The sequence below is a fragment of the Mustela lutreola genome, chromosome 1 (assembly GCF_030435805.1).
Source record: "Mustela lutreola isolate mMusLut2 chromosome 1, mMusLut2.pri, whole genome shotgun sequence".
Classification (NCBI taxonomy): Eukaryota; Metazoa; Chordata; class Mammalia; order Carnivora; family Mustelidae; genus Mustela; species Mustela lutreola.
In genome coordinates this window covers 35,310,963-35,337,759 of record NC_081290.1, presented here as the reverse complement: position 1 = coordinate 35,337,759, position 26,797 = coordinate 35,310,963, and the positions used below count along the sequence as shown (strand labels likewise).

At 39.0% G+C, this 26,797-nt stretch overlaps 1 long non-coding RNA gene across 1 annotated transcript in view; it reads left to right on the top strand.

Moving 5' to 3' along the window:
- Positions 1-26,435, top strand: part of LOC131824773 (uncharacterized) — a 58,855-nt gene extending 32,420 nt beyond the window's left edge. The window contains exon 2 of the long non-coding RNA XR_009350980.1: positions 26,167-26,435. This is a non-coding gene — a long non-coding RNA (uncharacterized LOC131824773). The remainder of the gene's footprint in view (positions 1-26,166) is intronic.
- The last annotated feature ends 362 nt before the right edge of the window (positions 26,436-26,797 follow it).

Here is a 26,797-nt window from a genome sequence, read left to right as displayed (position 1 = left end):
TAACTCTTGATGTCGGGGTCATGAATTTCAGACCCATGTTAGGTATAGAGATGACATGAATAAACTCTGAAATAATCAGGGAAAAAGAAGTTGATAGCTTGAATGTGTAACTCCAAGAGACTGTTTCATGTTTATTCATTCAGCTACTATTTGTTGAGTGCCTGTTATATGCCAGGCATGCTGGTTACAAAGACAAGTAAGATGTGAATAATGTAAAACATGATTCTCTGAGAGCTCATAGCTTGAGAGAAGATTGATGATTGGGAAATTGTTTGGCCAGATGTTTTAACCTCCAGTCTAATCTTCAATTTGCTAAATGAACCACTTTGATAGCCTTGTCCTCAAAATGCAATTAGTAAAATTTCCTCCAAGTATTGAAACATGATTGCCTAGGTTCCTAAGTGTACAATACTTGATTTGGACAAGTATGTGATCTTTTAACTTCTGTTTCCTTTCCTAAGTCGATTTCAAAGATATACTAATAGAAGTCAACCTCAAGATCCCTCTTTACACCTAGATCAAATCCTAAACAGCCAGCTCTCTGTCTTCTTCTCCTGGTTGCTTTTAGTTGCCCAAAATTAAAATGTTTAGAAGGCATTCTTTCAGAGAAAGAAAGAGAAAAAGAAAATAAAATAAACCACAAGAACAAACAAATCTCAGCTATTGTGGAACCTAAAGTCCCAAAAGCTTAAGGGGGGAAAAAAGGCCTCTAGGGGGCGCCTGGCTGGCTCAGTTGGTAGAGCATGCAACCCAGGTTGTGAGTTGGGGCGCCATGTTGGGAATAGAGCTTACTTGAAAAAAATACAAAAAAACAAAAACAAGAAAGCCTCTAACCAAACAGTCCGGGACAGTCTAGTTCTCCATGATTACTCCCTTCAAATCCTTTGTAAGTCTCAACCACGTGTTTAGACAATCATTTAGGGAGGGAGAAGCAGGACATTTGTCTACTGTGTGCCCACCCTTATCAAATAGTATTTGCATTTCCAAGGTAACTCAAAACCCCTCCCCCTCGTCCTCCTTTATTATGGATTCTGATTCATTTTCAGTTTCTTTCCTGAAAAGTACAGTTAAGAGAAACAGGGTGGCTGAGATTGAAAAAAGGAGCCAGTGCAGTCCCACAGAGCCACTGATTAATTATAAATTAGTATTTTTCAACATAACCGATGGAGAACTTTGACATGGAAAACAGTTCCTATATATTATGTTATATTTTTTTTTAAAAATCACTTGCTTTGACCTCATTTTCTTCTCATAATCTCTTTTCTCCTTAATCGCTTTTTGAGGGTTTTTGTTTCTGTCTTCTTTTTATTGGATTTACATTTTTCATTGTGTCCCTTATCTCACTGGTTCTCCTTTTCCTCTTTTTTTTTTTTTTAATACTGCTTAGGACATTGTAGAAACGTATACTTCTAAATTTGTTATGCTGTACTTTTTGTTTTTGAATAGATACTGGGCAAAAGAGGAGTTCAGGATACAAGAAATTTGTGTTATATTCATTTTCTGCCTCAGTAGAGAAATAGTGCCTTCTAGTGTTTGCAATAACGTTTTGTATTTGCACCATTTCCATTCCGAAAAGTAAAATGATACTTCTACTTTTTGTAGTTCTACCTATTTATTAAATATATTGATAATATTTTTATTTTAGGGACTTAAAAGACAGGATGATAAAACATATTTAATGAGCTTATGATAGCACTTAGTCCAAATATGTGAAAGGATTAGCAAAATGTATTCTACCTAATGCATTCCCCATTTAGCTGCCGTTGGTCATCAACTGGTGAGGAAACAAATCACAAAAATGTGATTCATGATACTGCCAAGAGTGCTAAAAAGATGCCGTAAAAAGAGAATTGAAAAAAACTGGTTGCTTGAAGGCACCATGAAGGAAATGTTACAGGAGAGTTGCTCAAACTTTCTATCCCTCAAGGTATCGCTTTTGGGTTTTGACTTGGATTTTGAAGGGATTTGATTGACATGTCTTCTTTGCTTCTGCTGTCCTAAACCACCTCTATTTCTTCTAGAAAAGGCCATGTTCTTTGGAAGAAGAGCTGTTCTCTCAGAGAAGCAGATATATTCCTTACACAATTTATCAGTTGTGAGAAGTTAGCTGTTGTCCAGTATTTCCCAACTTTTTGTGGCTGGATAAGCATTCCCTATAGTGGATTCTCACTTGTTGACTATTATGAAAACACAAGGAATAACTCTGTGCATGTGAATATCTATGTATTATGTTAGGGTTCTCTAGATATACAGATACAGATAAAGATATAGATATAGACATAAATGTAATTATGTACGTTTCTGTGTTTTTATGTATCTACACATACACATATCCTAATGGTTCTGTTTCTATATATTTCTGTATATTTATTTTTATAAAGAGATTTATTATAAATGTAAGCTAGAGGCTTACATCAAGGTTAAAATAATAACGTTGTTTAACCCTTAAACTATCCCTGCTCCCCTTCCCCCAGGAGACTTATTTAAAAACAAGTCCCAGAAACCAGCTCCAGGTAATAAAGCCCAGATACAAGGGTGGGTCAGGCCAGGTGGAGACATCTGATCAGTGGGGGGATGTACACTGTCTCCCTAGTTACCAAGGAGTATGGGCCCCGCCCTTTGGGCATCATTTGGGCGCCAATTCTGACCAAGGTGATAGGCTGGTTCAAATGTCTAATAGGGTAAATTGTAATTCAATTGGTCACCTAGCATGACTGTGCAGCTTTCTCTGTGTGTTACAGTTTCATTGGCCACCTGTGCATGGCCAGGCCCAACCACATGGCCTTTGCCCTTAAAAGCTAGTCCGTGAAAGAAAGGTCTCCCTCTCTGTAAGAGGCACAGCCCAGGCTGGTCAGTTTGATTCTTGATGCTTGGCGCAAAGTAAAGCTTTACTTGACCTTCGCTTTATATCAGTCTCGCTCCTTTAATCATGGACCCATTTTGGGGGGAGTATAACAATTTGCTCATGCACTTTTGGAGACTGATAAGTCCCCAGATCTGCAGGATGAGTTGGCAATCTGGAGATGGAGGGCTGATAGTACAATTCCAGTCCAAGTTCAAAGGCCTGAAAACTAGGAGAGCCAAGATTCAGTTCCAGTTCAAAGGCGGGCAGTCTTAAGACCCAGCAAGAGTTGACATTTCAGTTTGAGTCTGAAGGCAGAAAAAATTCTCCTTTACTTGAGGGAACATTAGCCTTTTCTTTCATTCAAGCCCTTCAACTCACTGGATGAGGCCCCACCCCCATTTGGGGGGGGAATGTGCTTTACTTAGTCTATTGATTCAAATGTTAATCTCATCAGAGATACCAAAATAATTTTGATCAAATATCTGAGCACCCCATAGCCTAGTCAAGTAGACTTAAAATGACAGGTTTTATCAACATATACAAATTAAAATATTTCCTTAAAATGTTTATAGCATCATTGTTCTATAACAAACATATTGTTTCAGCATTCATTGAGTCTTATGAATTTCTTTCTTCGAAGCAGTAGACTGTACAATGTCTAAATGAGTTATTGTAGGCAGAGTCTTTACTCCACAAATAACTGGAAGGAATATGGAAATAATAATATTTACCAAGCACCAACCATTTATTTGGGATTAGCTGTTAACACAGTTAATTTTTACAATAATCAATTGAAGTAGGTAAGATTACTATCATTTTAGAGATGAGGAAGCTGAGACTCAGAGAGGTTAAATAACTTGCCCCAAAGTAGCAGATTATGACTCTAGAAATAGAAACAAATCTTAAAAGCTCATATTCTTTCTACTCCAATTTGTTATCATTAACAAGCTATATTACTGAGGCAAACTAATTAACTTCTTCAGACTTTGCAAATTTTTTGCATTGCATTGCATTGCAAAATGACTATGATCTAGATTTCTTTTTTTAATTTTTTTAAATTAAATTAAATTTTAAATTTTTAAAAGATTTTATTTATTTATTTGACAGAGATCACAAGCAGGCAGAGAGAGAGGAGGAAGCAGGCTCCCTGCTGAGCAGAGAGCCTGATGCGGGGCTCTATCCCAGGACCTTGGGATCATGACCTGAGCTGAAGGCAGAGGCTTTAACCCACTGAGCCACCCAGGCGCCCCTAAAAGATTTCTTTTTTTTTTAATATTTTATTTTTTACGTAATCTCTACACTCAACATGGAGCTCAGACTCACAACCCCAAGATTAAGAGTTGCATGCTTTGGGGCACCTGGGTGGCTCAATGGATTAAGCCGCTGCCTTCGGCTCAGGTCATGATCTCAGGACCCTGGGATTGAGTCCCGCATTGGGCTCTCTGCTCAGCAGGGAGCCTGCTTCCCTCTATCTCCCTCTCTGCCTGCCTCTCCATCTGCTTGTGATCTCTCTCTGTCAAATAAATAAATAAAATCTTTAAAAAAAAAAAAAAAAGTAGCATGCTTTGCCTACTGAGCCAGCCGGGGCCTTGAACTAGATGATTGCTTAGGTCTCAATTGTTAGAGTTGATAGCAGAGATTTACAATTATCTACCCAATATGAATTAACCTATTCTTTCTTGCCAATAGAATAGAGACAAACTCATTTAGCATACTTCCTTTGCCCTTCACCTTTACCCTATTCCTACCTGAATACAGACATGCTGCTAAAAGAGAAACATCATGATTCACCTTTACCCTATTCCTACCTGAATACAGACATGCTGCTAAAAGAGAAACATCATGTCCCAATTCCTTGGTGCAATGTTTGTTTTCTACTGTTCTAGCTAACAATCTTTTCAACTTCATTCCAAGATCTAATGTTGGCCTTCAAAGTACAGTGTGTTCCCCCAGGGTAGAAGCAAAATGATTGTAGGTGTGCCAAATAAATGTACATATATTTTAAATGATAGGTTTTCCCTGAATACAGGGAAAATTTTGTCATTGAAGCAATTTGGAAAATGCAGAAAAATTGGAAATTAAAAATATGGGAAGCCTGCTATTCCTTAATGAAGAGAAAGAGAAAACCAATTTTGAAATTTTGCTGTATTTTTCACTTTTGGTCGTAGTGGAATGATCAACTGTAAAACTGCCTTAAACATATTCAGCAACTATTTTCAGACAATTAAAAGCATAGATTGCAGTTTCTGAGAGAAAGAAAACTCATGAGGTGAGTCTCATGACTGATCAGCTTTCTGCCTAAGGAAAATTTCCTAACCGTAGTGCCAAGGGCTTGAATTGAACAGAGCACAGAGATCCTGCTGAACTGAGGAGATGGGCATGAGAGTCTGTGGCCTCTGAGTTGGCTAAAATCTCTGGGGCAAGACACTGGAGCGGAATAAGCTGTACAGAAAGGGGGTGGCTCTAGATATAACTTTCTACATATCCAGATCTATATATATATATATATTTTTTTTTTTTTTTTAAAGATTTTATTTATTTGACAGAGATCACAAGTAGGCAGAGAGGCAGGCAGAGAGAGAGAGAGGAGGAAGCAGGCTCCCTGCTGAGCAGAGAGCCCGATGCGGGACTCGATCCCAGGACCCTGAGATCATGACCCGAGCCAAAGGCAGCGGCCCAACCCACTGAGCCACCCAGGCGCCCCCAGATCTATATATATTTTATTCCATTCATCTATATAGCACCACACACATACACACGTATAGTGAGAGAGAGAGAGTGAGAGAGAGAAAAGAAAGGTCTAGATAAAGATATATAAATATAGTTATGTATCTCCTGTCTAGCAACACAGAAAAAGCATTTGATAAAATAGCCATTCGTGGCATAAATTCTCATCAAATAAGAATAAAAATTTTGTTAGTCTACAGCTAGTATCATTCATGGACAGACAAAGGAATGCTTTCCCTCTAAGATGGGGCATAAAGATAGTATATCCACAGTCAACACAGTTAGTATTATTGTATTGGAGGTCTTAGCTAATGCAGCAAGGCAAGAAAAAAAGATACAGAGATTCAAAAGGAAAATGGAGGGGCGCCTGGGTGGCTCAGCGGGTTAAGCCTCTGCCTTTGGCTCAGGTCATGATCCCGGGGTCCTGGAGTCAAGTCCTGCATTGGGGCTCTCTGCTCAGCAGGGAGCCTGCTTCCCCTTCTCTCTGCCTGCCTTTCTTCCTACTTGTGATATCTCTCTCTGTCAAATAAATAAATAAAATCTTTTTAAAAATAAAAATAACATAATTAGGAGTAAATTAAACAAAAGGTGTCCAAGACTTCTTCACTGAAAAAATGTAAAACATGGCTGAGAGAAATTAAAGATCTAAATAACAGAAAAATAAATCATATTCATAGACTGAAAGATCCAAAATTGTTGTCAGTTGTTGATCTATATAATCAATCCAATCTTAATCAAAGTCTCTGAAGAAACAGACAAGTTGATTTTTAAATTTTTTTGGAAAGGTAAGAAAACAAAACAGCAAAAACAGTTTTAGATAGCTTGTTATTTCAACACTATTTGTTGAAAGAATTTCCTTTCCCCATTGCATCTCTTTGATGCCTTTGTCAAAAATAAACTGATCTTCTAAGTGTGGACCTATTTGGGGGCTATTTTGTTCCATTGATCTGTTTACTGATTTTATTCCAATGCTACCCTATCTTGATTGATCTATATCCCTGGTGTTTGTATGACTGGTTCTAGAGCCTGTATTCCTCAGGGACAGTACTCAGGAAAGGAAGATGGATGTGAAGTGGCGGAGGGAAGAACAGAATGAAATTTGTGAGGTTGAGCTGGATGTCCGTTGGATGGGCCTTTCATCACCTCGAAGCTTCCAACTTTGATGATGGGGGTATAATGCAAGGAATCCAGTTGACACATTTTATCTAAGAACTATTTAGGCACCCTCCCCAGGAGGTGAAGAAGTTGCAGGGGGAGATCTGGAGGGAGCCAGGGCTGCAGTCCTGTCCACACTAGCAGGTTAGCAGGCAGATAAGAGACGACTGTAACACTTGCTGGTGTTATAACTACAAGAAGAAAATGGCTGTTACTTCACTTCTGTCTTCTAAAAATCCTGCAAAGAAATACCTCATGGCCCTGGAACTATAGGCTGGGCAACTGTTCTCCATAGTTCTTTCACTTCTCTGTACATTTTTAGAGCAAAAGCAGTGTCAGACTTTATTTTGGAATTTTTTTTTTTTTTTAAGATTTTATTTATGGGGCACCTGGGTGGCTCAGTGGGTTAAAGCCTCTGCCTTTGGCTCATGTCATGGTCCCGGGGTCCTGGGATCGAGCCCCGCATGGCCTCTCTGCTCTGCAGGAAGCCTGCTTCCTCCTCTCTCTCCTCCTGCCTCTCTGCCTACTTGTGATCTCTGTCTGTCAAATAAATAAATAAAATCTATAAAAAAAATAACGTTAAAAAAAGATTTTATTTATCTATTTGACAGAGAGAGAAAAAGAGAACACGTGAGCAGGGTCGGCGAGAGGGGCAGAGGGATAGGAAGAAGCAGACCCCCCACCCCTGCTGAGCAGGGAGACTGAAGTGCAACTCAATCCCAGGATCAATCCCAGGACCCTGAGATCATGACCTGAGCTGAAGATGCTCAGCCAACTGAGCCACCCAGGTGCCCCCATTTTGGAATATCTTTTAAAAGATACTTGTACAGTGAACAGCCTTGAAAGAAAGAGATAGTGTCTTCCTCTGGGACAGAGGGTGCATTTATTCCCTCTACAATATAATAAGACAATAATGTAATAATGACGCATTCCAAAGCAAAGGTTGGGCAGGTTTGCTTGCAGCCCATTATAAAAGACTGGGAGTTTTCCCAAGCTCAAAGACCCTCAGCTGTGACAGCAACCCATTACATGGGTCCCACCCACCCGAGTCCTCCTCCATGTTGCCCCTGTGGGACTTGGTAGGGGTGGGTGTGAGGGCAAAAGAAGCTGTGTGAACACGAAGCTCATGCCGACTGTTTGTGCTGTGAGAGATAAAGTCCTCTATCTCTAACCTGGATATCTCCTGTCTTCTGCCAGATCCACGGAACTGTGACAGGACTTTAAAAGGGTAAAATCTGGAAAATATGAGGTACCAGCTTGGCTAAATTCACCCAGCACAAATCCGTTGCAAAGAGACAAAGGGAGAGAGGACATGGGGGGTGAGGGAGGAAGGGGTAAAATGTTTGCAATTCGTAAATCTAGATGAAAGCTATGCGGGTGTTCCTTATATTCTTTTTTTTTTTTTTTTTTTTTTTTTTTGAGAAAAAGAGAGTGCGAGCAGGAGAGGGGCAGAAGGAAAGGGAGGGAGAGAACACCAAGCAGGCTCCACACTCAGCACAGAGTCTGATGTGGGAGTCAATCCCAGGACCCTGAGATCATGACCTGAGCTGAAATCAAGAGTCAGACGCTTAACTGACTGAGACACCCAGGTGCCCCCTACACTATTCTTTCAATTGAAATTTTACAAAGTAGAAAGTCAAAAGGGAAAAATCACCCAGACTGCTATGGGAGACAGGAGAATGGGAAGAGCCGAAGCTGGGATATTAGTTTGGAAGTCTTAAGCAGCAAGCCAAAATGCAAACCAGAAATCTAGATGCCATTTTGTCATCCTTTCCCACATCCAAACCATCACCAGATGACCTCCTGGTCATCTTAAGCTTTGGTATAACCTCTTTTTCAGTACCAATATCTGGATTAGGGCAAGACTAATAAAATAACCTCCTAATTGGTGGTCTTGCCTCCAGCCCAGCCTTCTCCAAGTCATCCTCCAAATTGCTGCCAGGATAATCTTCAAAGATCTTTTCTGACCATGTCATTTCCCCACTCAAAGCCTTCTGCAGCCCGGACGAAGTTTAATCCTTTACACAGCCTACATGGCATCATGATCTGGACCCCGCACTTGACTTACTTACATATGGCACCAGAACAATGGTCACATCTTTGTTTTCCCACATATATCACCCTCTTTTCTAGGTGGTATTTCTGCTGCCTGGAATGTTCTTTTCACCTTGACTTCTTGCTGCATGCTTATTCATCCTTTCCTATCTGGTGACTGCAACACTCACTGGTGCTGAGCCACTTTCTGAACCTCACACTCAGTGAGAACTTCCTCCTCTGCGCTATTTCACAGCCTTACACATGCTTCAGTTGTTTCACACGTTCCATACTGTTATATTATTTATTGACGTGGCTGTCTTCCTAACCAGGCCATGAGGGTCTTACAGGAAGAGACTGAGTCATAGCTGTAATCCAATGCAAAGGACAAGGACTACATGTGGCAGGTGTTCTAGAATAGCTCATTGAAGTGGACTGAAAATCCTGACACCTTAAGAGAATTTAGGGAGGGCAGGGAAAAGATGAAATCCTGAAAATGTCAAGCATAAACTTTTGCATGGCTGAATTCTAAGATGCCCACCCCAAGAGTCAGCCCTGAGTCACCTCTTTGAAGTTTGAAAACACGTAAATGAAGCAACTGAATGGGGAATTGTAACCACTTTCTTTGAAGAGTGTTTCTGGCTAGCTATTTGGAGAAATACAAAATGATGGCCAATATCTTTTTTTTTTAAATAGGAAATGTATGGAAATTCAAATTGAGTATTAAAACATAGCGCTAGTTCATGAACAGAGAGAATGAATAACTTGGAAGAGGGAAAATGGTTTAAACAAAATTTCCTTTTTTTTTTTTTTTAAGATTTTATTTATATATTCGAGAGAGAGAGAGCACCAAAGTGGGGAGACGCAGAGGGAGAAGCAGTTTCCCCCACTGAGCAGGGAGCCTGTGGCGGAACTTGATCCCAGGACGCTGGGACCATGACCTGAGCCAAACGTTTAACAACTGAGCCACCCAGGTGCCCAAAAATTTCTATTATTAATACAGTATCTCTTCCCCACATCCCCCGCATCATCATTTTGTACCTTCTGAGAGAGAGAACTCAATCTCTATTCCTACCATTTGAGAGGTCCTCCATTTTAATCTAAAACAGCTGAACTCAGAGAACCAGAGAATAACGTGGTGGTTTCTAGAGACTGCAGTGGGATGGAAGAAAAGGGGAGATATTGGTCAAAGGGTACAAACTTCCAAACTTACAGTGATTATAGCTAATAATATCATATTATATATTTGAACGTTGCTAGGAGAGTAGATCTTAAATGTTCTCACCACAAAAAGGAAATAGTAATTATGTGACAGGATGAAGGTATTTGTTAATTCTTTGGTGGTCATCATTTTGCAATATTTAACTGTATACCTTAAAGTTTTGCAATGTTGTATGTCAATTATACCTTAATGGGGCTGGGAAAAAAAGATCTTCATTTGAACAATAAAGTCATTGAATTACTGCCTGAGACTCTACATTTTTGAAGAAACATTGCAAATAGGATACTTCATAGTTATTATTTTTTATGTAGCAGAACAGCTCTAAAACGCTTTGAAATAGGATAATTTTTTTTAAGATTATTTATTTATTTATTTGACAGAGAAAGATCACAAGTAGGCAGAGAGGCAGGCAGAAGAGAGAGAGGGGGGCGCCTGGGTGGCTCAGTGGGTTAAGCCGCTGCCTTCGGCTCAGGTCATGATCTCAGGGTCCTGGGATCGAGGCCCGCATCGGGCTCTCTGCTCAGCAGGGAGCCTGCTTCCCTCTCTCTCTCTGCCTGCCTCTCCATCTACTTGTGATTTCTCTCTGTCAAATAAATAAATAAAATCTAAAAAAAAAAAATAAATAAAAATAAAAATATTTAAAAAAAAAAAAAAAAAAAAAAAAAAAAGAAGAGAGAGAGGGAAGCAGGCTCCCCGCTGAGCAGAGAGCCCGACGTGGGACTCGATCCCAGGACCCCGAGATCATGACCTGAGCCGAAGGCAGCGGCCCAACCCACTGAGCCAACCCAGGTGCCCCGAAATATTCAGAATAATTTTAAAAGCAAGGTTTTTGTACTAAACCATCTATGATATATTTTCACAGATTAATCCCAAAATACTACCTCATTATATCAGTGTTTAATAGCACCAATACGTAAAGGCAGTGTCAGGAAAATTGATGTCCTCAGCAAGAAGAACAAGGAGCAGAAAGTATAATGGTAACAGATGACAGAGGAAAAAGCAGAATGCATCACCTCCTACTTTGCCTTCATTTTCCATCACAAAGAATTATCCTCAAATTAGAAAAGGTAAGAACTGCACGTGAAAGGGAATTTTAGGCCAAGGCAGGTGAGCATATAAGAAAACATTCAGCCCTTTAGTGTAACTTTACCTCTCCGGTTTTACTGAGAGAATTTGAAATGTGTCCAACTTTGTTGGGAACCGGAGAGGTGCCAGAAGACTGGAGATGGACAAATGTCCTCATTTGCTAAAAGAAGAAACTATATAAGCCTGTGAACACATTTTTTCCTTGGCAAAATTCTGGAATGGAAAATTAGACAAATGGTTTGTGAATCTCTTTTAAAAAGGGGTGGAAACAAGACACAGCATGAATTCACTAAAAAAATAAGTGGACCTAAATGAAGTGTTCTTCCTTTCTAACAGGGTTCCTGCTCTCCCTGGTCTGACCTCTACAGGTTAACACAAGGGAAGAAGGTGGACCTGGGAGTGGAATGAGGTTGAATTCCCTTCCTGGCCCCCCCACTTACCAAAAGGGAGACTTGGACACTCAAATCTCAGAGCCTGTCTTGTAACCCAAATGTGATGCAGCTTCTTTGGACTAGATCTGCTCTCACGCAGATACTTACTTGAGACCAATTCCACATATGTGGTCTTATTAAAAAACAATAATGACTTAAACTTTGAAAGCATTGATAAATAATGGGGATTATGTTACACATGACACAATAAAACTTCTTAGAAATCCCTTTATCTAATCTGACTCTCCCTAAAATTCTTCCCCTTGGGAATCTACATCATCACTCATCTACTTCATTTCTAACTCCCTCAAAACAAACAAACAAACAAACAAACAAAACACACAAAAAACCCCCACTCTCTACAGCTTCTCCAAGTATACCTCTGCTTTCAGTAAAACATCAATATTTAGAAAATGAATTTGTGGGGGCGTCTGGGTGGTTCAGTTGTTAAGCGTTTGCTTTTGCGCAGGTCATGATCCCAGGGTTCTGGGTTCGAGCCCCGCATGGGCTCCCTGCTCAGCGGGAAGGCTGCTTCTCCCTCTCCAACCCTCCTTGCTTGTGTTTCCAGTCTCATCTCTCTCTCTCTGTCAAATAAATAAATAAAACCTTTTTAAAAAATGAGTATGTGTTAGATAAAACCAAACCATACCCACATGTGCCCTAGGGAGCTTGAATTCTTCTGTCATGTCAAAAATTAAAATAATTAAACCTATGTCAGAAACTTTTTGATAGGACTAGCTTAAAGATTATATACAAAAAGCTTTGGTCTCATCGCTCAGTAAGTAGTAGCCATTATTCTTCATCACTACTCTCACTACTGTGATAGAGCAAGAAGATGGTATGGACCCTGTATATCCTTAATTTTTCAAGGCATTTGACAAATCTTCAGGACAAGGAAGGTTGGATGATAGTACAGTTCATTGGAAGTTGAAACAGTTTATACAAAGGTGAAATAGAAGTTTCTAGTACTTTGTCAGAGGCCTCTATGGCCCTATCCTGTTAAACATTTTCATGACTCACTTAACATAAAGGAGCATATTGGACATGCTAATCAAATTTGTAGTTTATACAAAATGGGAGGTGATTAATAGACAAGCTTAAAGACCAAAAGATTCCAGAAGGTCTGAGAAAGCTGATACAAAAAAATAATGCAATATGGCATAATGTAAAATCAAATTTCCCCCAATGGTTACCTTTTACATAAATATAGTACAGTAACAAAACCAGAAATTTGACATTAGTACATGTGTGTATAATTCTGTGTCATTTTCTCACATGTGTAGATTTGTGTAACCACTACTATAATCAAATCTACTGGTGTAGACATTTTACCTTACCTTCATTTATGTTCCTTTACCATCCCACATTTATAATATAATTGTCTTAAATATTTCCTCTATATACAGTGAGAACCACATTAGACAGTGTTATAATTTTTGTTTCAATGGCCAAATGGAAACTCAAGACAAGAAAAGTATTGTATTTAGCTGTATTTTTGCTCTTTCTGTGTTCTTTCTTCCTTCCTGATGTTACAAGATTCTTTCCCTTATTATTTCCTTTCTGTTTAAAAGAGAACTTCCTTTAGCCACTCTTTGAGGGCAGGTCTAATTTGGTGAATTTGATGTCATATTCTCTTAGTTTTCCTTCATCTGAGAATGTCTTTTTTTTTTTTTAAGATTTTATTTATCTATTTAAGAGAGAGAGAGAGAGAACACGAGCAGAGGGAAGTGTAGAGGGAGAGGGAGAAAGGCTCGACAAACTCAGAAATTCTGACCTGAGCCAAAGGCAGATGCTCAGCCAACTGAGCCATCCATGTGCCCCATATCTGAGAATGTCTTGGATGATCTTTCACTTCTGAACAATATTGTCTCTGGATAGAGAATTCTGGTTTGACAGTTCTTCTCTTTCACAACTTCAAAAATATTATGCCATTTTTTTCTGGCCTCTATGGCTTCTGATGAGAAATCTGCTATTATTCCAGTTGTTTTCTCCTTATAGTAATTTTCATTTCTCTCTGAATGCTTTCAATAATTTCCCATGTCTTCAGTTTCCAGAAGTTTGACTATTATGTGCCTTGACATAGATTTCTTTAAGTTTATCCTGTTTGGTGTTCAGTCCATTTCTGGCAACTGCTTATGGGTTTTTCAGTTGGTCGGTTAGTTGGTTGGTTGGTTGGTTGGTTTTGCTGAATTTGGGACCTTTTCAGTTTCGATTTCTTCAAATACTTTTTCAGCACTGTTCTCTATTCCTTGGTCTAGGACTCAAATAATATGACTATTAGACTTTTTGTTGTAACCCCGTAAGTCCTTAAGATTTTGCTAATTTTTCTAAAAATCCAATTTCTCTTAATGTTTAGATTGTGTAATTTCTACTCTTCTATCTTCAAGTTCACCGATTCTTTCCTCTGTCCTCTACATTCTTCTGCTGAGCCTATCCATTAAGATTTTTATTTTGGTTATTGAATTTTTTAACTCTAGATTTCCATTTGGCTCTCCTTTATATATCCTCTTTCTCTTCTAAGACTTGGTCTCTTTGCAAAACTTTCTATTTTGTTATTTTTCTTTATACCTGCTTAAATTGCTTGTTGAAACACATTTATGATATCTTCTTTGAAATCTTTGTAGAATAATTCTAACATCTGTGTCATTTTGGTGTTGACATCTGTTAATTGTCTTTTTTTTTTTTTTTTCATTCATTTTGAAACCATCCCATTTCTTTCTGGTTGCAGAAGGATATGCTAACTTTTAAAATCTTCATGTCAGTCCTATGAAGTAACTCCTATTAGATACATTTCAGAAAGGGAAACTGACTACAAAGAGTTTAAGTCATTTGCCCAAGATCACACAACTAGAAGTGGGGATGAGATTCAAATCTGAAGAAGTCTGGTGTCAGAGACCATGCTCATAACTGCCACATAGGCTTATAACAACCATATATTTATTCATCACTACATTTCAATCAAAGTATTATCACATTTAATTTCATTCATTAATTCAAAAAATATGTATTGAGCGCCCATTATGAAGCACCTTGTACTAGATATAAAGGGACAACGTTAAAAAGACATGGTCTCTGGCCATAAGATGATTACAGTCTAGCAAAGGGTATAGAAATATAAATAAATAATCAAAATACAGTAGTGGATAAATGTGGTAGATACAGTGACTGCACCAAAGGGATTGTAAATTTGTTTGGAGAAGGAAGGAAAGTGTCACAGATGTTTAATTTGGATCTTGAAAGAATAGGATGTCAGTCAATGGATGAGGTAAAAAAGGAATTCCAAGCAAAGAGAACAGCATACACAAAGGCACGGAAGCATGAAAATAGCATCAAGTTATTTGGGAAGCAGTAAATAGTGACATAGCTATTGTGCATGGTGACTGTTGTGGCGTGGAGGGTAGCATTGTTTTTCCCAAATTATCCTGATGCTGCCTATTAAACAATTCATTATTTGTTTACCAATTTGAAATGCCACATGTATCACACACTAAATCTTTATAAACTGTTGGATCAGTCCATTCTCGCTATACTATCTACTCAGAAAATGATTTAATTTTCAATAGCTTTAAAGTATATTTTCATATCTAATAGTGTCTTTCTTTTTCAAAGATTCTTAGATTTAGGATGAAATGGTTCAGATGGTGGGGACCCTTGAAATTTTAGTTGGAATAGCATTAAATTTATAATTCATTTTGAGCAGATGGAAAATCATTAAAATTTTGTCTTCTAATAGAGATGTGTCTTTTTATTTGAGTCTTCTGAATAAAGCTGCATGTTTTTTTACATGCTGTATAATTATAATGCTTATTGCTAGATAATTATTTTAGTTTTACTTTGTGAAAATGATTCTGAAATTGATTTTTTTAATTATTATACAAATACATAGCGAATTAAGTTTTATTTAATGCATTAACAAGATAATCAGTAAAATTCTGAGCTTCTTCAGAGAAGGACAACTAGGGGTACCTGGCTGTAGGAGCAGAGGGAGAGGGATAGAGAGAATCTTAATCAGGTTCCATGGGATCTCATGACCCTGAGATTGTGACTAAACAGAAATCAGGAATTGGATGCTTAACCTATTAAACCACCCAGGCCCTCCAGAGCATACGAATCTTGATCTTGGGGTTATGAGTTCAAGCTTCACATTCGGTGTAAAGATTACTGAAAATAAATAAAATCTTTTTTTTTTTTTTTTTTTTTGACAGATCGAGATTATAAGTAGGCAGAGAGGCAGGCCGGAGGCGGGTCAGGGGGTGGATGGGGCGGGGGTGGAGGTGGGGGAAGCAGTCTCCCCACTGAGCAGAGAGCCTGATTCAGGGCTCAATCCCAGGACCCCGGGATCATGACCTGAGCTGAAGGCAGAGGCTTTAACCCACTGAGCCACCCAGACGACCCCCCCCTTTTTTTTAATCTTTAAAAAAGAAAAGGAAGGGTGGCTCCATCGGTTAAGCGGCTGCCTTTGGCTCAGGTCATGATCCCAAGATCCTGGAATCAAGCTCCATAACGGACTCCTTGCTCAGTGGGAAGCCTGCTTCTCCCTCTGCCTGCTGCTCCCCCTGCTTGTGCTTTCTCTCTCCTATCTCTCTCTGTGTGTCAAATAAATAAGTAAAATATTAAAAAAAAAAAAAACAGAAAAAAGAAAAAGGAAAGGAGAAGTAGAAGTAGAAGCATATAGTTAGTGGGAAAAGGAATGCTGAAATAAGATTGCTAAATTAAATGCAAAACCGGTCGGTGTCATAAGGGACAAAAAAACATAATCTTGGTCTTATCTTTACTACCAACAGAAAAAAAAAAGTACATCCTATTCATTTCTATAAATTAAGCTCAACTATTACAGGAAAACATCTGGTCCCTCTGACCTACTGGTCAGAGTTACAATTTCTGAGTCAGAGATGATCCTTGGGCAGCTTATTTTAAAATCCTCTAAAAGAATACTGAAGCATAGAATAGCCAACATAATACTGGAAAAGAAGAACTAAGTTGGAGGGCTGACACTAGCTGACTTCAAGGTTTATTATAAAGCTGCAAAAATCAAGACAGTGTGGCAGTGATGAAAGAATGGACAAAGGGATCAATGAATAGAGCCTAGAAATAGACCCATACAAATATGTGAAAAAATATATATATACATATTTGTATGTATAGTGAATATAGTGAACCGATCTTTGATATGGAGTAAAGGAAATCCAGTGGTATAAAGTTAGTCTTTTCATAGATGGTGTCGGACAACTAGATAAACACATGCAAATAAATGAATTTAGATGCTAACTTTACTTAAACCTATCAGAAAAATTAGCTCAAAATGGACTTCACTAAAAAACAAACAAACAAAAAACTATAAAACTTCTAGAAGATAATATAGGAGAAAATCTAGAATTTTTAGATACAACACCAAAAGCATGATCTATGAAAGACAATATTAATAAGCTAGACTTAATTAAAGTTTAAAATTTCCTCTCTGCAAAAGATACTGTCCAGAGGGGCATCTGGGTGGCTCAGTGGGTTAAGCCTCTGCCTTCTGCTCCGGTAATAGTCTCAGGGTCCTGGAATCAAGTCCCCCATTGGGATCTCTGCTCAGTGGGAAACTGCTTTCCCCTTTCTCTCTGCCTGCCTCTCTGCCTACTTGTAATCTTGCTCTCAAATAAATAAATAAAATCTTAAAAAAAATAAAAAGATACTGTCCAGCGAATGAAAAGATAAGCCATAAGCTTAGAGAAAATATTTGCAAAATACATATGCGATATAGTACTTATATCCAAAATATAGAAAGAACTTCTAAAATGGAACAATAAGAAAAATAAATGTCATTAAGGAGCTGTGAATTAAAAGAATAAGATGTATTACTAGAATGGCTGAATTCCCAGATGCGTTTTTATTTTTTTAAGATTCTATTTATTTATTTGACAGAGAGAGAGAGAGCATAACCAGAGAGAGTGACAGGCAGAGGGAGAGGCAGACTTCCCACCAAACAGGGAGCCTGATGTGGGACTTGATCCCAGGACCCCAGGTTCATGACCTGAGCCAAAGGCAGATGCCCAACTGACTGAGCCACCCGGGTGTCTTAAATTCCCAAATGCTAATAAGACCAAATGCTGATGAGGATGTAGAGCAACCGAACTCTCATCCTTGGTGGTGATGCAAAATGGTTTAGCAACTTCAGAAGATAGTTTGGTTGTTGCTTTTTCTTTTCTCTTCTTTTCTTTTCATTTTCTTAAATTTATTTTTTATTTATTTTCAGCATAACAGTATTCATTATTTTTGCACCACATCCAGTGCTCCATGCAATCCGTGCCCTCTATAATACCCACCACCTGGTACCCCGACCTCCCAGCCCCGCCACTTCAAACCCCTCAGATTGTTTTTCAGAGTCCGTAGTCTCTGATGGTTCACCTCCCCTTTTCTCTTCTTTTCTTAAAATATTTTTATTTATATATTTTTCTGATACAGAGAAAGAGCACAAGCAGGGGGAGCAGCAGAGGGAGAGGGAAAAGCAGGCTCTCCACTGAGCAGGGAACCCAATACGAGGCTCCATCCTAGGACCCCAGGATCATGACCTGAGCTGAAGGCAGAGGCTTAACTCACTGAGCCACCCAGGTGCCCTGCCCCCCGCTTTTTAGTAAAGATTTTATTTTTTAGTAATCTCTACACCCAATGTGGGGCTCGAACTCACAACCCTGAGATCAAGAGTCATATAGTCCACCAACTGAGCCAGCCAAGTGCCCCTAAGTGGCACTTATTTTTAAATTAGCCTATACTATGTTATTTGCATGTACTTTAATGAGATATTCTATTCCCCCATTAAATTGGTAGTTTTGTGAGCAGAGTCCATATCTTATTCCTTTATGTATTCATAGCATCTAACATAGTTACTTATATACTCATAAATGTTGATAATAGTGCCTTTTCTTCAAATGTAAACCTTTGCCTGGGAAGAAAGATAAGAATAACATGTGTTTAAAGGTTTGAGATGATCCCTTACATACATGGTCAAAGAATTTTCAACAAGGACCAAGACCATTCATTGGGGAAAGGACAATCTTTTCAACAAATCATGCTGGGAAAACCTGGACATCACATGCACAATGATGCAATGGGACCCATACCTTACACCACATTCAAAAATTAACTCAAAATGGATCAAAGACCTAAAAGTAACAGTTAAAGGGGTGCTTGGGTGGCTCAGTCTGCCTACCTGCTCAGGTCATGATCTGGAAGTCTTGCCATTCAGCCTCATGTAGGGAAATTCCTGCTCAGCAGGGAGTCTGTTTATCCCTCTCCTTCTGCCTCGCCCCCACCAATTCATACTCTGTCTCTCTCTCAAATAAATAAAGTCTTTAAAAACAAAATAAAAAAATAAAAATAACCTTCTGGGGAGGACAAAATACACAAAACTGTCTTTCCTAATGTTAACTTAAAAATATATATATCAATAGGTTAAAGATGTGTAAGAATTCACATTGTTAACACATCGAAATCATAAAAAGGAAGATAAAATGTAGTTACATCAAATTCTGAGCACAGTGCTTTTGCTCAGATGTTTATATAAGTCTGTCTCCTGCATTATGCTTTTCATTACAGCTCTCCTATGCAGAAAAACTTGGCCTCTGTAGGATCTCCTGAGAGCGCCTACCTCAGTCACGCTGCTTGCTAGCTTCAGAGGGCACAGGGAAAATTGTTTGCATCTGCTTCTCTAAACCTCTGGAAAGAGAGACTTAAAGCCAGATCGTTCACCATAGAAAGGAGCCATAGCCTAGGAAAATACAGTTGAATGTTCAGCTACAGTGATATTCAAGTGACTATGAATCTCTACCGCAGGGAGCACCAAGAAAGGGAAAGATAGTTATCTATTATTCATAGAGCTATACCTACAGTGGTCATTCTCAGTTGGTCCTCCTGGGTTAGGTCATCACCCTAGTGGGGAAAGTTGTTACAGTGAGCTCCTCTAATCCTAATGCAGAGCCTACAGAACGGTAGAGAGAGAGTGGTAACTTTCCTCAATGACAGCCACATCCAGGAGAGTAAGAAATTATCGTTGTAATGTGGGTACAGAGTCCTGGCAGGAAGCAGGTGGTTAATCAGAAGGGTTTATTAAAGAGACTCTAACAGCTATAGGAAGCTGATAAAGGCTAACAATAGCAGGGACCACTTGGCACCTCCAGGCTTGAAGGGGTAGAAGGAGCAAGATTACCAGAATCCTAAAAGAGCTCTAGCAGTAGGTGAAGCTACAGCTGATGGGGAGAGCTGTTGGACAGGAACTGTAGCCTTTGGTAAGGAAATATAGCATTGCTGATCCTTGCCTCACTTCCTGCCAGAGGCTCCTACTCATTGGCCACACTCAACCGAATCCAGACGGTAATGAAGTCTTATTGATGTCAGTACAACGTTGCAGATCATGCTTCCAGAATCCAGGGGGCACAGAGCAGAGAGTGTTGGAGAGTGAATTTGCAGGAACGAAAAACGACTATCTGACCAGCTTGATGAGATTTATATGATTTTTGAAATTCTGTGTTCTAAATGAATGATAAGGGGCGCCTGGGTGTCTCAGCAGTTTAAGCCTCTGCCTCCGGCTCAGGTCATCATCTCAGGGTCCTGGAATCAAGCCCCGAGTCGGAGCCTGCTTTGCCCCACCCCCGCCTGCCTCTCTGCCTACTTGTGATCTCTCTCTCTGTCAAATAAATAAGTAAAATCTTTAAAAAAAATAAATGCGTGATAAATAATTGACATGATTGAGGGGGTCAAGTAGGTAGAAGCTAGTTGTGGATTTTTTTTAGTTGGAAGTTCATGGCCTGTGAGATACCAAAGAAAGGGAATTTTGAAGAGTGGCTTTAAAGGATAGGGAATCTTTGCATTGGGTCTCATATAGAGGACTCTGGTTTAGAAGACAGAAAGGAATCAACCAACTCAGCAAAAATAGCCAAGATAGTCAGCAGGGGGCAGTCTCCAGGAAAGTTGGCTTGTATTTTTTTTTTTTTTTTAAAGATTTTATTTATTTATTTGACAGACAGAGATCACAAGTAGGCAGAGAAACAGGCAGAGAGAGAGGGAAGCAGGCTCCCACTGAGCAGAGAGCCCGATGCGGGGCTCGATCCCAGGACCCTGAGACCACGACCTGAGTGGAAGGCAAAGGCTTAACCCACTGAGTCACCCAGGCGCCCCAGCTGGCTTGTATCTTAAACATGAAGTGTGAAGGCCCCATAGCCAAGTCCCAGTTGTAGCTGCATATTCCTTTGAAACAGTGAAATTATAAAGTCCTTCTCACCTAAAGAACTTCTCTGCCTAACAGGTACCAAATCAGTAACTTAAGACAAGGAAACATATTCTATGCTATTAAAATCAACTTTCCACTCCATGCTGCAGATATTCCGAAAGCCACAATGGTAGGAGTTCTGCTCTATTCTCTAAGTTTGGAATACTATAATGTGCATTACAATCAATATTGCGGTGCCCACTGGCCTGGACCTAAGTTTAGAAGTTTGACTGTGGATCTAAATGCTGTTTTCCACTCTTGCCACTAGAGCTCCTCAGCAGCTGGGGTGAGTAGGGGAGAGAAGCTAACAAGATGGGAAGGGCAGAATCCAGTGAAAGAAAAAAAGGCAAAATGACCTCAGGGTTATGACTGGGTGTTTAAAAAAAAAAAAAAAAAAAATTAAATGGGAGGCTTGGGTAGAACAGGCAGTGATGAGAGAAAGAAAGGAAAAAAGTCTCAAAAAGCTGGCCAATACAAGGTCAGGAAAGGGCAGTAGGGGAAAAAAATTTCTCTGCCTTCTCTGCCTTCGGAAGAACAAGAAATTTGAATCTGAAGAGTGGTGACAGTAACTGGCAGGAACTACAAAAAAGACTTGCACATTTCAGATTGGCGATTATTATCAGGGGTCAGCAAAGCACTATTATGCCTTGCTGCTCTTTTTTTTTTTTTTACATGAATCAAAAGATCAAAACACATTGTTCTGTTGGAGGCAACAGAAGAGTTACCAGATTAACTCCCCATCAATCTAAAACCAAGTTGACAACCTTCACATATGTGTTTATGTAAATTATATACTCTGAAAGTGTGTGACCTTTTAGATCTAACCTTTGTGTCTAACCAGTAAAGTATATTCAAATGTACTTAGGACTCCTTTACACTCTTTAAAAATATTGAAGATTCCAAAGAGCAGTTGTTTACGTGGTTTAAACAACATTGTGATAGAAATTAAAACAGAAATTATTGGAACATTTATTTAAAAGTAACTATAACAGGGGTACCTGGGAGGTTCAATCAGTTGGGCGGCTCTTGATTTTGGCTTGGGTCATGATCATGATCTCAGGCTCATGAGATTGGGCCCCACATTCACATGGGAGTTGGCCTGGGATTCCCTCTGTCTCTATCCCTCTGCCCCTTGCTCTGCTTGCTTTTGCATTTTCTTTTTAATATTATAGTTACTATAATCAACCTATTATATACTTACATAAATAATATATTATTAGTGAAAAATAATTGTATTTTCCAAGATAAAATCTCTTTTTAATGCCTGCCTTACAGAACACAGCTGGATTTTCTTTTTCCTTTTTTTTTTTTTTTTTTAAGATTTTATTTATTTATTTGTCAGAGAGAGAAGGAGAGAACAAGCGGGGGAAATGGTAGGCAGAGGCAGAGGCCGAAGCAGGTTTCCCACTGAGCAAGGAGCCCCATTCGGGAATCAGTCCCAGGACTCTGGGATCATGACCTGAGCTGAAGGCAGACACTTAACTAACTGAGCCATCCAGGCATCCTACTGCTGGATTTTCATATATACTTTTGCAGTTAGTATGTGCATATATTGTTTTGGTTGAAGTAGAAGAAGAAAATCCAATCTCACACAAATACGTAGCTAGAAAGTGAAAAAATGTTTTAACAACTTTTTCAGCTAATTGTGGATATTATTTTTCAGTACTGCACTAAATCTAGACAAGAGGTCAATCCTCAGAGGTTAGTTGCAATGTGGAATCTGAAATGTTACCAGTGAATATTTTGTACCCTGTTATGTTAAAATTGATCTGTCTCAAATCTTGAATGGATATTATTACACCCAGGCATGATTTTGTAACATCATGCACTGGTCATTTAGAAAATACTAGTTCACTGGCTTATGCAGATCTTCCAAATGTTAACAAATTTCACTGTAAAATTTCAAGCAATTGCATTTATTAATTTCGCCACCAACTTAGTCAAAATGTCTTTAAGTGTATTGGAAAGCTGTTGAGTCACGGGGCAGATATATTTTCTAAAAGTCTAATTTTGGGGGCACCTGGGTGGCCCAGTGGGTTAAGCCTCTGCCTTTGGCTCAGGTCATGATCTTGGGGTCCTGGAATTGAATCCCACATCGAACTCTCTGCTCAGCAGGGAACCTGCCTCCCACGCCCCCCACCCGCCTGCCTCTCTGCCTACCTGTGATCTCTGTCTGTCAAATAAATAAATAAAATCTTAAAAAAAAATTCTAATTTTCAGTTGGAAGTTTGAATTTTTTCATTGGCAACAAATCCTGCCAGTAGTTTTCCTTGATGTGATGGGCTCACCTAGTTCATTTGTGATAAAATGTCTGCCAAATACCCAGTCCTTAAGAAACATAGTTTGTCTCAATCATTATTTTAAGTAAAAATAGTGTTCCATGGAAATAGTTGCTAATTTACCTCACAAATCACCACTTGTGCAAGTGCTTAACCATGGGCTTTGGGATGCAGTAGAAGTGCTTTCTTTATCTTTCCCAAGAATGACACACAATATTAAAAAGACATGTATTCAAAAATTGAAGTTTAATAAAATCAATTTCCACTGCTTCATCAAACACATTCTAAAGTGAAACTGGTTTAAAAAGAAAAGAAAAGAAAAAGAAAAAGAAAAAAAGAAAAGGAGGGGGCACCTGGCTGGCTCAGTCAGTAGAACGTGCGACTCTTGATGCCAGGGTTGTAAGTTCAATCCTCATGTTGGGTGTAGAGATTACTTAAAAATAGAATCTTAAAAAAAAAACAAAGGGGCGCCTGGGTGGCTCAGTGGGTTGGGCCGCTGCCTTCGGCTCGGGTCGTGATCTTAGAGTCCTGGGATCGAGTCCAGCGTTGGGCTCTCTGCTCGGCGGGGAGCCTGCTTCCTTCTCTCTCTCTGCCTGCCTCTCCATCTACTTTTGATTTCTCTCTGTCAAATAAATAAATAAAATCTTAAAAAAAAAAAAAAAAAAAAACAAGGGGCGCCTAGATGGCTCAGTCAGTTAAGCATCTGCCTCTGGTCAGGTCATGACCCCCATGTTCATTAACATTTAATAAAAATGGGGGCACCTGGGTGGCTCAGTGGGTTAAAGCCTCTGCCTTTGGCTTGGGTCATGATCCCAGGGTCCTGGGCTCAAGTCCCACAAAGGGCTCTCTGCTTGGCGGGGAGCCTGCTTCCATTCCTCTCTCTCTGCCTGCCTCTGCCTACTTGTGATCTCTGTCTGTCAAATGAATAAATAAAATATTAAAACAAAATTAATAAAAATGTTAAAAAAAATAAAAAAGTAAAAGTGCAAGTCTTCATTTAAAAAAAAACCTAAAACTGGTATTTTTTTTTTAAAGTAAGCTCTTTATCTAATGCAGGGCTCCAACTCAGGACCCTGAAATCAAGTTGTATGCTCCACCAAATGAACCAGCCAGGTGTCCCTGCAACTGGTTTTTTTTTTTCTTTTTAAAGCTTTATTTATTTATTTTAGCGGGGAGGGGCAGAGCGAGAGAATCTCAGAGACTGACATGGGGCTCGATCTCACCACCCACAAGATCATGACCTGAGCTGAAACCAAGAGTCAGATGCTTAAGTGACTGAGTCACTCAGGCACCCCAAAACTAGTATTTTTAATAGTGAGTGCATGGTATTAATAGGATTATTAATAACACAGTAATTGTTTTTGTCTACTATTGCTCTTATGTCATCAGTGCAAATGTCAACACAATAAAAGGCAAATAATGTCTTAGTTGTATTATGATGATAATTTGGTCATTGCAGACTGACCTCTGAAAACATATCAGGGACCCCTACATTTCTGTAGAAAATATTTTGAGACAAATTCTCCCTATCCCGACAGAATGTGAATCCTGCAATTCCAGAAGTTTTCTGTTTCTTTTTCACTGATACACTTCTAGGACCTATATCATGCCTGGCACGTAGTAGGGATAATTTTTGTTTAATTAATTAATTTTTAATGAAGTAGTCCACCAGAACTAGATCATAATAGTGAAGAGTTTATAAGTGGCATTACTAGAAACTCATTTTCAAAAAATTTAGTTTTGAATAGGTAAAATATACAAGAAGGTACATGGTGAAAATTCTTACATTTTGCCTTCTTCAAGGCATTTAAGTTATTTTCTCAGAGATAATCCCTACTGTCAGTTTCTTATGCATTTTTCCAGTGATATTTTGAGGACTCACAAGTATTACATACATAAGCATATTCCTTATTTCCTTCACACATATGGTGGTGCACTACACACAGTATGGACTGCAGAGTGCTTTTCAAAAGTAAACTTTTTCTTTTGAAGTAATTGTAGATTTACAGAAAAGTTTCAGAGATTCTTGTATATTCTTTGCTCACTTCTACTAATGTTAACATCTTACATAACCATAATACCATGTCAAAACTAAGAAATTCATATTGTACGATACTATTAACTAAACTACAGAATTTATTTAGATTTCATTAGTTCTGTCCTTTCAATTCTAGGATCTAATCCAAGATACCACATTGCATTTAGCATACTGCTTTTTTCCCCTTAAAATGTACTTTGGGAATTGTCTCATATCAGTTAATACGTAGTTGCCTCATTCTTTGGAAGGACTGTAGAATGACTTCCTAGAAGTAGAATTTTAGGTCCAATGATTGTGTGTGTTTAAAAATGACCAGTGGTGCCTTGGTGGCTCAGTCAGTTAAATGTCCAACTCTCGATTTTGGGTTCAGGTCATATTCTCAGGGTCTTGAGATGGAACCCTGTGTCAGGCTCCACTCTAAGTGCGGAGCTTGCTTAAGATTCTCTCTCTCCGGGGTGGCTGGATGGCTCTGTGGGTTGGGTCTCTGTCTTCTGCTCAGGTGGTGATCTCAGGGTCCTGGGATCCAGCCCCACATCGGGCTCTCTGCTCAGTGGGAAGCCTTCTTCCCTCTCTCTCTGCCTACATCTCTGCCTACTTGTGATCTCTGTCTGTCAAATAAAAAAATAAAAATTAAAAAAAAAAAGGTTCTTTCTCTTTTACCCTCCCCTGCTTTCTCTTTCTCAAGAGAAAAAAAAAAAAAAGACCAAGCCCCTCTCCCCCCAAAATTACCATAGCCTTCTAAGTAGTCCCCCTGTGATTTGAGTGTTGCAAGTTTCTTTGAAGTTCCAAGATTAAGATTGGGGACGGAATGAAGGTGACAAATGTAAAGTACTCAAAACAGTTTTTGCACACTTCAAAATGATTATGTTCAATGTACTGACACAGATACACATAGCATTGCATGAATTACATTATAGCAATGATTCATTGTACCATCACCCACACGTACAGTTGGTTCCTCTTAGGACCACTAGGGGGCTCTGCTGGAAGGGTTTATAATTTATGTTAGTCCACTTAGGGAGTTATTTCCAAATGATGTTTTAGAATTCTGACCTCTTAAAACTTGAAAGAGATCATCTAATCCAGCTTCCTTATTTTGTAGGTGAGGAAACAACGCTTGGCCAAGATAGCTAGCATGGAGGAGAGCTGGAATCAAATATCTCATCTTGGTTCCTGTGGCAGAATTTCAAGAACTTTTTTTCCAAGTGCTTCCACTTGAATGATTCACTCCAGGGAATATTTCCTTTTTGGTGCCATAATTTCAATAATTCTGCTAAGGCTGTGTATTTGTGGTATTTTTTTTTTAGGCGAGTACTTTACTAATTGATTAGGTGAAAGAAGCTCATGAAATAAAAACTTCTAAATAACTTTTATTACTTCTTCCAGAATGTTCTATTTAAAGTACCGCTCAGCACCAAAACCGTATTATTTACTGAAACCCTAGCAACGACTTTCAAATTGCCTTTCAAACTTCCTTTCCACCTAAAACATTTTACTCTTATCTTCATTTGTTCATTTAATATTTATTGAGGGCCTACCAGTGCCAGACACTGTTGTAGGCCCTAGGCCTACAGAAGTAAAGCTACCATTCCTCCGCAAGAAGCTTCTATTTCTCCATTTTTCACTTTAATATACAAACTATTTTCACATGTTTTAGTTTAGTGGTTCTCATAGTGTAGCAGCAAGAGCAGCAGCATCTGAGAACTTGTTCGAGAAGAAAATTATTAGACCTA